The 12,699-nt window shown below is 39.8% G+C and overlaps 1 pseudogene; it reads right to left on the bottom strand.

Annotated features, from left to right (window-relative positions):
* Positions 1 to 10,553: 10,553 nt before the first annotated feature.
* Positions 10,554 to 12,062, bottom strand: LOC122209084 (annotated as a pseudogene).
* Positions 12,063 to 12,699: the final 637 nt, after the last annotated feature.

Below are 12,699 nucleotides of genomic sequence, written 5' to 3'. Positions count from 1 at the left end.
TCTCCCTCTTTGAAAGGTAATAGTTATATATCATGGATGAATAAAAATTACTCTTATTTTTGGAAACTGAAAGGTTACAGAGGACATTTTAATCAGAAGAACCAAGGTATGGGTGACTGGGTGGCTCAGTGTGTTGAGTGTCTGGCTTGATTTTGGCTCAGGGTCATGTGATCAACCTCTCTGTTGGGCTCTCTGCTGAGCGTGGAGCCTTAGGATTCTCTCTCTTTGCCTCTCTTGCCTACTTGTGCTCTCTAAAAACAAAACAAAACAAATCAAAAACAAACCCAAAAGTAGTATGCTTGTGAAGGATTCAAATTTGACCACTGAAATTGCATTTTGATACTATTTGATTTAGGATACCCTATTTCTCATATCTAAGTAACTAAAACGTAAGCTTTTGTGTAACCCTAAATGAATCATGTGACTGTTATTAGCCCACGTGCATCCCACCTCCTTGGGGCATTTCATAATGAACACTAATAATACATCCTTTGGCTCTGTAGGTTGAATATCATAATTTTTTTCCATGTTAGATTCAGATATGCAGTTCAGGAAATATATATGCATAGGTTGAATTTGAGAGTTCAAATTCATAGTATATCTCAGTATATCTCAAAGTTCATAGTATATGTCAGATTATTTTTGTCGCTGTAATGAAAATAACCATGGTGCAATTTCAAACTCTCACCCTCTAAAACCTGCCTCCCCATTCATGAATATACTCCATATGATGATATTTATACATACCTTTTATGCTAAAATGAGACTAGTGTGTTGCACCGTTACATTAAATGAAAACAAAAAGTAGGCATATGAAAAGTATTGGGAAGTAAAAGAAAATTTCAGAAGTAAGGATAAAGACACTATAAGAAGACAGAAGAAGTTAAGAAGATACTGTAAGAAGTAAGGATAAAGGTAACACAATCTATATTTTGTGCTGGTGTGCTCAGGGAAATAATTTGAAAAGGTAAACGTTCATGAATTTACTCAAGAATGAACACACAATGGGAATCTTTTTTGATAATGAGAAGTCTCACATATTTACCCTCAAACATTTTTTGCTCATTTGCACTTGTGCTTACTCCACTGGAACAGGATGTTTGGATGTCAAGAATGATGACTCTATTCACTCAAGTGTTCGGAGAGTATTTATTACATAAAGATGCTTTCTCGGGAGAGCACGGTAGACTTCTCAAGTTCTGAAAATGGCTAGAGAAAGCAGGGAATGGTGGCTACTTTGTTATGATGCATGCTGTGCGGGGCCGGGGTGATGGTACTCATTTACACTGTGAATTTATAACTACGGCCAAGGGAAGGGCCTCTCAGGAGTCATTATTAGCTTTTCCTGTCCAGATGGGCAGAATAGTTAAGAGGTTGTAATGACGCTTCACAGGTATCATTAGTTGGGCATCAAAAGTAGAGTCAGACTCTAGTATAAAACTGAATGTTTCTCCTAACTGACTTCGTTGGGAAAGATCACAATCTTCCTCATGCTAACTACTGCCTTCTCTTTCCTGATGCACACATAGACCCCACCACACAATATGATTATGGAAACTGGTTGTGAACTACAGTTGAGCTAAACTACCAAAGACATTTTTAGACCATGTCATGATTCTTTTTCTAGTGAGTTATAGTCTAATATTAATATACATTCAGAAGTGATAGAACATTTTCCCACTATAAGCCTTTTGTAGATCTCTCGCTTTAAAGGAGAATGGAATGAATGGAATCTCAAAATCAGTCCTTCCAGTTTTCTACCAAGATACTAGAATCAGGGAATGCCTGGGTGGCTCAGGCAATTATGCATCCAACTCTTGATTTTGTCTCAGGTCATGATCTTATGGTTCGTGGGATTGAGCCTCAGGTTGGGCTCCACACTGAGCATGGAAAAATAAACAAACTTTAAAAAACTTTTCAAAAAGGTACTAGAATTAGAATATCTGTATTGAAACTTGGCAAATTAGTTTTAAATTCATGTAAATAAAATTAATAAATTTCAAAGGAATTCTGTAAGTTAGAAGACACTAAGGATTAGTAATTTTTGACACATTTTTAACACCTCTCAGACTGCTGGTGGGTTGCACGCAACATTATACTCTCTGGATAAAGAACAAAGTCCACTGACAAAATGTTTCATTCTACAGTTATCCTTGACTACCTTGTCATTTAATATTAATAAGGGGTATATTTAAACCTGGTCTGCAAAATGTTTTCTTTACCATCTTTTTATCTTCTGTTGTTGAGGCATGAATATGACATTTGAAAATTCCCCAGTATCCTTATTGTATTTAATTAAGTAATTTATTTTTGACAGAGTGCACACAAGTAGGGAACAGTGGGAGAGGGAGAGGGAGAGAATCAGGCTCCATGCTCGGTGCAGAGCTGACACGGGGTTCGATCCCACTACCCTGGGATCATGGCCTGGGCCCAAATCAAGAGTCTTGACACTCAACTAACTGACTGAGCCACCCAACCCCCCACCCATATCTTTATCAAAATTGCATTATTAAAGCATTTTCTTAATGTTTATTTTTGAGAGAGTGAGGGAGTGGGTGAGGGGCAGAGAGAAACGGAGACACAGACTCCAAAGCAGGCTCCCGGCTCTGAGCTGTCACACAGAGCCCACTGCGGGGCTTGAACCCATGAACCATGAGATCATGACCAGGCCAAAGTCAGCTGCTTAGCCAACTGAACCACCCAGGCGCCCCAAAAATTGCATTATTAAAATATGTAGCTGATTAGGAAAAACCTCCTGGGATTATTTCTGTGTAAATTAGACAAAACCTAATAAAGAAAAGGCCTTTGCCCCTCCCCATTCATCCTTCTTGGTCTTACAGTGGCCATCCTGCTGTAAGGAGAAAGAGTGCTGAGTGCTAAGGGAGGTGGAGCAGGCAGAGGACTGCCCAGGGGACCCGTCCCATCCCAACCTGCATCTCTGGGCCTCCTGTTATGTGAGAATGATAAACCACCTAGTTGTTTCAGCCACTGATTTCCAGGAGGACTGTCACTCACAAATAAAACTGTCCTACCTAACCAATAAGATTAATATTTGTATTGAGAGTAGAGTGGAACATTTGAGAGGGAATCCTGAATTTAACATTTTGTAGCTTAGAAAAGCTTTACTAAAACATTCCTTCACTGATGAGATAGAGCTGTTTCGCACATACCTACAACTCAAAATATGAACAAAATACAGCTTGAGAGTTTATGGCAGATGTTCAGAATGTTAGGATAGAAAGTTACAGGAGTAAGGAATTTGGTGTCACAAACAGAATTACATGTTTCCTTGACCATTTGAACTATTAGTCTCTGAGCTTATACCCCGCAGTAACTTTCTACCTTGCACAGAAAAAATGCATTCACTCATTCTATCAGTCAGCAACTATTCTAATCACGGATATTAGCAGGAAACAAAATTCCTGGCCTTCAAGTATATATCTATAAGGTAAGTCTATGAGGATAAAAAATGATAGTGGTAAAAGTACCATACATATGTTCATGTACAATGATACACCACAGGGTTTCCTAATTTAAACAATGTTTTCAGGCAATGCCCACATGATGAGGCAATATTTGAGTAGAAACCACTGAAAATGTATCATGCAAATACAAATGCGGACGGACAAGGAGGTGGAGGAAACAAGCAGAAAATTACCCGAATGGGAACATTTTACAGTGGATCCAGAATATCCACAATTGGTGTGTGGCTTGGTGAAATGTGATTATTAAGATTCTACCGGAGACGTTTAAACTTGGGGACTTCTGTTCAAAATCCTCTCATGGCTTCTCATTTCCAAAAGGAAAATCAAAGTCACTTCATGGACCAACAGGCCCTGTAAAGTTTGCTGGCCCCAACCCTCCTTGCATCTCTGATTTCATCTACTCCTGCTCTCTCCCTCTTCCCTGTTTTATGTCTCCCTTTAGTCTTACGCCTATTTAACATAACAAATGCCTTATTTAGTTAAACATTTTAACTAAATAAAATTTGGGACTCCTTGTAGTGAACATTTTTCAAATTTTAATAATAGCTAAAATTATATGGAATAGACCCAAAACCATGACCTATTTGGAGAAGGCACAGACCTATTTCTTTATGGCAGATTTACCACTACCAAGAGAACACAGCAATGGGATGTGCTAATGAATTCATGGAAAGATAGTAAATATCATTTGTTAAAACTATCTAGGGAGCTGATCCCAGGACTTATTAAGATACATACTTTTCCTGTTGTCTACCCCTGTAGCCAGTCAGGAGTGTATTGCTTCTTCCATTTACGAATCTGTATCAAGTAATATTTGGTGGGTCTTTTATACCTCAGTTATGTCTTCAATGTCAGTATCATCACATTTTTAACATAAGATACTTGAAAATTGAATTGTAACAAAATCACACATTTCATGTTTTCCTCATTAGTACAAGACCTAGTAGTTCCCAATTATTCCTAGTCTTCCAGTTGAGACCAATATTGTCACCATTGCCTAATATTTAATTACAATATTGACTTTTCAGTATGTTTCATATACCAATTTTATACTAACTCTGGTGTGATGATAATGTGACTCTGCGAGGTCGGCAAACTTTTATGTAAGGAAAATATATAAATATTTTATTCTTTGTAGGCCATACTGTTTCTGTTACCGCTCTTCCAGTATGTCCTTATTGGGTCAAAAGTACCTAAATATGAGTGTGGCTGCATTCCAGTTACACTTCACGTAAAAACAGACGGTAGGCTGTACTTGGCTCATGTTCTGTAGGTGGCAGACTCCTGATGTACACAAAGGAATTAAGAGCACTAGAAGTAGTAACTATATGAGTAAATAAAAACTGTCTTTCCTATTTTTAAACCCCTTTAAAATACAGTGGACTGTTTAAGAAACTAATAGTGTAGTATATATGTGTATGGTATGTGTAAAAGAAACCTATACTAATGGTAGCACAGGGCAGGAGTGGAGAAATGGAAGTCCATGTGGAAAGGAAAGGTCGGATGCTCTGTATGAAGAAGTATAGACGCATGTGAAGGTATACTGTGGTCATCTGTGTAGGATAACCCCTAAAGCAAATACACAAAAAATAATTACAGGTAACACCACTGAACCAAAGAAAAGGATTTAAAACAAAATCATCTGTAAAATTTGAGTTACATCAAAGAAGACAGAAAGAGAGGGAATAGGGCAAAGGAGACATTATAAAAGCAACAGCAAGATAATGTAAATCTATATAATAATACCTGTAAAAGGAAATAGTCTAAAGGCTCCATTGAAAAGCAAAAATTGTCACTAATTTTTTTTTAGTTTTATTTATTTTGAGAGAGAGAGAAGGAGAGAAACTCAAGCAGACTCTGTGCTGTCAGTGTAGGCCCAACATGGGGCTCCATTTCAAGAGCCATGAGGTCATGACCTGAGCTGAAACCAAGAGTCTTAGAACCTATAAACAGATGAGCCAACCAGGCGCCCCTGACAATTAAAGTTTTTAAAAACAGACAATATATTTCCTGCGGGAAATTCACTTCACAAATTAAGGACACAAAGTAAAATCTTGGACAAAAGATAACATAAACGTTACTAAAAATAAAGTAGCTATATTAACTATATTTAAAGAGCAAACAACATGACCGGGAATAATGAAATCTATTTCATAATCATAAAGGGGTACATGTACCAGAATGACACGAGAATCCTAATTAATCCTTTATTTTCACTACACACAAATACACAAATACTCCCCATATCCAAGTCAGACACTAGAATCATGATGGTGGACAACCTTAGTTCACAACACAGACAAATACAGAAACATTACACACAGATGCAAACGTGTGCATATGCGTAACATATACTCAAACGCACAGTCATAACCTCACAAACATGCACTCCATAGAAAACTCACTCATGCACACACATCAAATACAGGCACACACTCACATTTACACACACTCGCCTGTATTCCCACATTCCCAGTCCCATGTATGTAATTACATTCAGAGTCTGCATGCACATGTGTGTCTCCACAATGTGCTCACATGTTGGAAGAATACAGGAATCTCCTGATCTTGGATGCCTGATAATGGGGGGCACTTCCCACCTTTCTTACTTCTTCCATCCCCGCAACAACCCCCACATATGATATATACCACGTGCAGTATCTTAAACTGCTGTGAGCATTGCCATTGCAGGGGCAGGCGAATGGAGCAGAGTTGGAAGGTTGTAGGCATGTGCAGTGCATAGGCGTAGGCATAGGGAGTGTGCAGAGAGCATGGGACCATAGTGGAACAGATGCAAAACTCTTCAAAGGCATGTGATGCCACACTACTTGGTAAATACAGATATGTACACAAAAGCAAGGGGGGAAAGGCTAAAATGAACCCTGAAGTATGGGATCAAAGTCAGGGACATCGGTATGCACACGGAGGTAGCTGTAGATAAATAAATAAAACAGCAAAGAGAAAACTATAGATCTGTGTGAGGACAGGTAATTCCAGGTCGGTCTACTCAGACTAAGAGCAAAGACATCCCAGTATCAAGGAGAACATTCAGCACCCACATCTTGGTTTCTAACACTATTCTCTAATAAAAGGCTCCTTGGAGTTGTGGCTGATTCTATGGCAGGAGCAGGGAAAATACAAGATGTGCCTGGGGGATCTTGTAGTGGCAGAATGTTAAGAGTAAGGAAGTAATAAATAAAAAAAAAAAATGGGAACATATCAAAGGGCCATAATAGCCAAACCTGAAAGAAATCCTGCCACCTGTCGCCAAATCTCTGATACCAACTGGGTATCCTTCAATTCAATATAATTCTGACTTTATTTGGTCTTAGTACAGACCCCACAAGTTAAGGGCAAAGTTGTTCCCGGGACTGCCTCCACTTCAGACACCAGTCATGAGTCAGGCATTCCCAAACCTCCCACGCATCTCCAGCCAACTACAAATTTAAGGTTTCCTCTGATCCCCTCTTGTTCAATATTTGCAGGGAAGACTCACAGAACTCGCAAAGTGCTATATGTGTGATAATCCTTGATAAAGTTATTTGGTATATTGGGACACAAAAAATGGAGGCCACCCCAGGTGCCTGACCCATATCACAAATCTAAACCAGCCTGCTCTTATGTGAAACATCAGCAAAGAAACCTAATATATACCAATCACAGACCTCTAACTCAGTTTCAGCTGGCCGACCTTATACTGGAAAATAGCAGTTCTGTTCTTCTAAGGAAATCCCCGACCTCCTAGCCAAACATACTCTGTTTCTGCACTGCCTCTTCTAAAAGTCAATCTTGCCCCAAATCCATCAGAAAGAGCACTCCATTCCCTGCATGGGAGGCTCTGTCCTCCCCAAATCAAGGGTTGTCTTCCCTGGAATAAAAGACAGCAAACTCGTTACTAAATTGTTTTAGTTTTCTCATTTCATATGTTATTGTAAAGGATAGCAATAAAGAGCCACATTAAGGCATCCATAGGGCAGGGTTTGGGAGGACTGCCCATACAATAGCTTTTGTCCCCCACCACAAAGCTCCCAGGAGCTCCTCCAGGTGTTTAATCAGGGCTTCACTACCTAGACTTGGTTGATTAAATCTTTGGCCACATGACTGAACTCAATCCCCAGTCAGCCTCAATCCTCTCCCTAGGGGTTGGGCTGCTGAGCATTTCCATTCAATCACACAGTTGGTCTTTCAGAGGTGTCCAGTCCCCCATTTTGAAGTTCTGTGGGGAACCCTTGCCCAGAGTTGCCTCCTTAGTGTAATAAGGACACGCCTACCACTTAGGAATTCTTAAAGGTTTCTGAAGCTCTGAGCCAGGAACCTGAGACAAAGACCAGGTGAGTGTGTGTGTGTGTTCATGTTTATTTTTGGGAGAAAGAGTGCATGCACACACACAAGAGTGGGAGGGGCAGAGAGAGAGAGAGACACAGAATCCGAAGGAGTCTCCAGGCTCTGATCTATCAAAACAGAGCCCAATGGGGGGCTTGGACCCACAAGCTGTGAGACCATGACCTGAGCTGAAATTGAATGCTTCACTGATGGAGACACCCAGGCGCCCCCTGAGTGTACTTTATACCACAGCTTCCAATGACCAAAGCTTGAACAATCTAAGCAACTAAATAATTTGCAGAGCATTGAAGTATAACACAAGGTATAAAATAAGTATAAATGAGTTCATGCTGATATGAGTAACCAATTGAATAAACACATAAATGAAGGAGAAGTGACACAGCTTCCACACAGAAGAATGGCAGATAATAAATGGGGCTACTTAGCCCTCCAGGATGTGGAGCTTAGTTCAACAGCACACCCCTACCCTCAAGTACCATCGTCCCCCACCGCCCCCTCACTTGACTGTGGGCTGTGTTTAGAGTTTCCCAAAGAATAGAGTATGGAAAGGCATGCATGGTAATTTTACAGTGGAGGAGTCTGGTGAACATGACCTTAACTAACTGATCATGATTAACATCATCCAAGGTAACTCGTGTTAATTGCATGAAACCTCTCAGACTGTATGCCGTGATGAGATGTGATATTCTTCTCAAGAATCCATAAACCCAGTCTATCCAGGAGAACAACTTCAGGGGCGCTTGGGTGGCTCAGCTGGTCGAGCGACTGACTCTTGATTTCAGCTCAGGTCATGATCTCACAGTTAGTGGGATCAAGCCCCAGGTCAGGCCCTGCGCTGACCGCATGGAGCCTGCTTGGGATTCTTTCTTTCCCTCTTTCTGCCCCGCTGTCCTCCCTATCAAATAAATAAACTTAAGGAAAAGAAAAAGAAAACTTCCGAGAAATTCAACTTTAGAGGCATTCTAAAATGTGAGGAACCCGTACACCTCAAACGTGTGATGAAAAACAAGGAAAGTGTGAGAACGTGCTCCACTAAGCAGAGGAGACCGGGGAGACAGGACAGCTACATATAATGTAAAATCTTGGATGGATCCTGATCAGAAAAATGACTGTGTTAAAACCATTGAAATGTAAATAAAGTCTGGAGTTATTTAACTATGACATAGCGATGTAGGTTCCCTAGTTGTGAAAATGAACTATGGTAAGGTTAAGGTGGTAGCATTGGGGGTTCTGGGTGAGAGATATTTTGGAACTCACAGTGTTATATTTACAAATTTTCTGCAAATCTAAGTTATTCCAAACTAAAATGTTTACTTTGAAAAACTTGCAAATGTTTATGATTTAATAACAGTGAATTATGTTAACCTCTTCTTTTTAAGTGTTTTAAATCTTTATTTTTGAGAGTGAGAGAGACATAGTGTGAGCAGGGGAGGAACACAGTGAGGGTGGACACAGAATCTGAAGCAGTCTCCAGGCTGTAAGCTGTCAGCACAGAGCCTGACACGGGGCTCGAACTCATGAACTGCGAGTTCATACCCTGAGCCAAAGATGGACACCCAACTGCGTGAGCCACCTAGGCGCCCATAAAATCTTTGGTTTTTTTTAAATTTTCTATTTTTAAGTAATCTCTACACCCAATAACGGGCTCAAAGTCACCATCCGTAGATTAAGAGATGCATACTCTACTGACTGAGCCAGCCAGGTGCCCATAAAATAGTTCTATGTTTCAGTTAATATCTTTTTTTTTCCTTTCAATGGTGTCTATTGCCTTGGTAGTGATTTCAAAAGCGATACTATCCCTTTTTAAACAAAATATGTTCATATACTCCACCTTCAAACTGCTACTCGTCTCCTGCACCAAGCCACCAAGCTTGATGAAATGGTCCTCCATAACCTCAAGTTGGAAAAGCAGAAGTCCATCTTGAAATCTCTTTCTCACCAACACAGCCAACTGCCATCAAGATTTAACACAGAACAGTCTACCTTGTAAACATCTCAAAAGTCATTCAGTCTTTTCCCACATACGCAATCTGTTTACTGGTTGCACCTGCACCCTTTCTAAAATTCAGCTGACACCTCTTCCTATGTTCCTCTTTGTCCCCCACAGTTTACTCTTCAAATATTGACCAGAAAATATTTGCATGCACTCATCTTGCCCCATAAGCATTATATTTCAAACGTCCACAATTTCTCTTAGATATGAGGCATAACATTCATAGCATAGCCTCCAAAGCCAGCAGTAAGTAAACCTAGTTTTCCCTCCACCCTCACCCCAGGCCATGTGCATCATAATCAGGATTCACAATTGCAATCTCAGGTATATCTTGGGAAAATTTAATATCTCAATTTGAAAATTACACATTCAGTGGTATTGCCAGTATGTTCACATTATTTCAGGACTGTTTTCTGGAATCTTAACTTCTCCACTGTTACCATTAAAAAAAATACAACTATTGGGGCGCCTGGGTGGCTCAGTCAGTTGAGCATCCAATTTCAGCTCAGGTCATGATCTCACAGCTTGTGAGTTCGAGCCCCGTATCAGGCTCTGTGCTGACAGCTTGGAGCCTGCAGCCTGCTTCAGATTCTGTGCCTCCCTCTCTCTCTGCCCCAACCCACTCACATTCTGTCTCTCTCTCAAAAATAAACATTAAAAAATTTTTAAATAAAAAAACAACTATATAAATATACACATATTAATTACAGATGATTTCATGTACCATGCTCTTTAGTATTTCATATTAAGCTGATGTCAGTGTCTCACTCACCCCTCTCTGCAATGAAACTGGCTCATTATGGTTCTTAACATTCCTTGAGGTCTCACTGCATCAGTGACTGAACAGGTGGAAGACGATTCATATATCCCTGATGAGATGAGGTAATTATGTATTTCTTCCACAGCAGACACAGTACAGTCTGAATATGCTGGGGTCATGATTCATGAGAACAAAAGGACTAATACTTGGGAAACATGCAATGATTAGTAAAGTGACATTCACCAGCCACCAACTAGAATTATCAAAGGGAGCCACGTAAACATAAATAATGGACACAACGGCATTAAATGATACAAAGGTAGTCACCAAAACAAGGATGCTTTGGGTGGCTCTGGTCTCAGGGGAGGTGTGGGGGAGAGATTGTTCCTATGGATGCTTTGGACCCTCTGCGTGTGACTGTGAAGGAGAAAAACCATGGAGCTGCTGGCCAACGTCATGTGTCCCAAACACAAAATGTCAAGGAAAGATGTCATTGCTGCCTATAATGAGCCTGTGATCTTGTCTCTACACTGTGAAGCACAACAATATCCCAAACGCTTTTTTTGGTAATAGTTTTGTTGTTTCATTTACAGTCATATAAATGGGAAAAAACTTATTTGCTAGCATGTGGAACACCCTGAACAGGATACTTGAGGGGCCAATGTACTTTGGAGCTTTCACTTTAAGCTCTGCCCACCTGGAGTTCCCAGGGCTGATCGTGATGGCCTGGAAGACACTCAAGGGCAGGTGGAACAAAGGGCCACTCCGTGAACATATAAAAGAACGTAGCATCCATAATAAATGGTGAAATGTTTCAGCCCTAGCGCTGCCATCGTCTCTGGGATTCCTCTAGAGAGAATGGGCAAGGAGTTGGCTACACTCAGGTGCCTGAGAACCAACTTTGTGGATCTCGGCTTGCATCCCCTGAAGCAAAGGGACATCTAATGATAGAAGAGTGAGAAACTGCCCAGGATTCCAATGACTATGTGGAATAGGAAGATCACTACTGTATTCAAATCCACCGAGGCCATTCTGTCATTGTCCAGAACTCACACGTAGAGGATTCTGCATGAAAATAATGAGTTTTGGGCTACACTTTCATGGAAAATAAAATCTTCACTTACCTCTCCCTTTCCCTGAGAGTGAACATCTAAACTCTATTGTCTTTTGTTAAGAGATGTCCAAAGTTACATGTGTGTCTTTTTATAGCACTTACAATGTGTGGGTCACTGTTATTACTGCTTTCCCTATTGCAACTTATATAATATTCACAACCCTATGAGTTAGGAACTAACATTACTCTCACTCTATAGACGAGGAGAATTTAACCATGGGAAGTTAAGTGACTCATGTAAATAGCAGAGGAATCACGATTTGAACCTTGGTTGCCTAGTGGCAGTGACATGAATGTTTGCTACGGTACTATACTATGCCAGGAACCTCATTATGGATACACGCACACACATACACACACACACACACACACACACACACACACCTTCTCATATTTTAAATTTATTTTACTTACTAAACCTGGTTTGATCATTTTCCACTTTCGTTTAAGTATTCTTTATAACCAATATAACTATGGAGTGAAGATTCAAAGGTCTTAATAAATTATACATGCACTGAGTAATTTTATTGAGCCAGTCTGATTTATTTAATGCAGACAACTGTTAGGATGGCAGCTGAACTCATTTCATTTTTTGCCTGGACCAAAAGGACAATGGCATCCGTAACAGAAATTATTGGGCAGAACTGCACTGTGTGCTAACATATGGGACATGAAACATCACATAGTGATAAAGCATATTAGGGCAGAAACTATTAATCCTCTTTAAAGATCACATCACTGTATGTTATTTTATAAAAAAAAAAAAAACCTGAAACTTGAATTGATATTTGATTTCAAAAAGCTATTTAAATACAGCACAAACCTGCCAAATGGAATTTGAGGGCTTGGAATCTTGGGCATTTAATAAATTGAAAAGCAAGAAAGGTGAATCATGAGCTGGGAATACTACTGAAATGATTTTAAACCAGAGGAAATATAACTTAAAAATTTTTTCCTGATGAGATTTTATTTTTAAACTAATTTATTAATTTAAATTAAAATA

The sequence above is a fragment of the Panthera leo genome, chromosome E2 (assembly GCF_018350215.1).
Source record: "Panthera leo isolate Ple1 chromosome E2, P.leo_Ple1_pat1.1, whole genome shotgun sequence".
Lineage (NCBI taxonomy): Eukaryota > Metazoa > Chordata > Mammalia > Carnivora > Felidae > Panthera > Panthera leo.
This window is presented reverse-complemented; position numbering and strand designations above follow the sequence as displayed.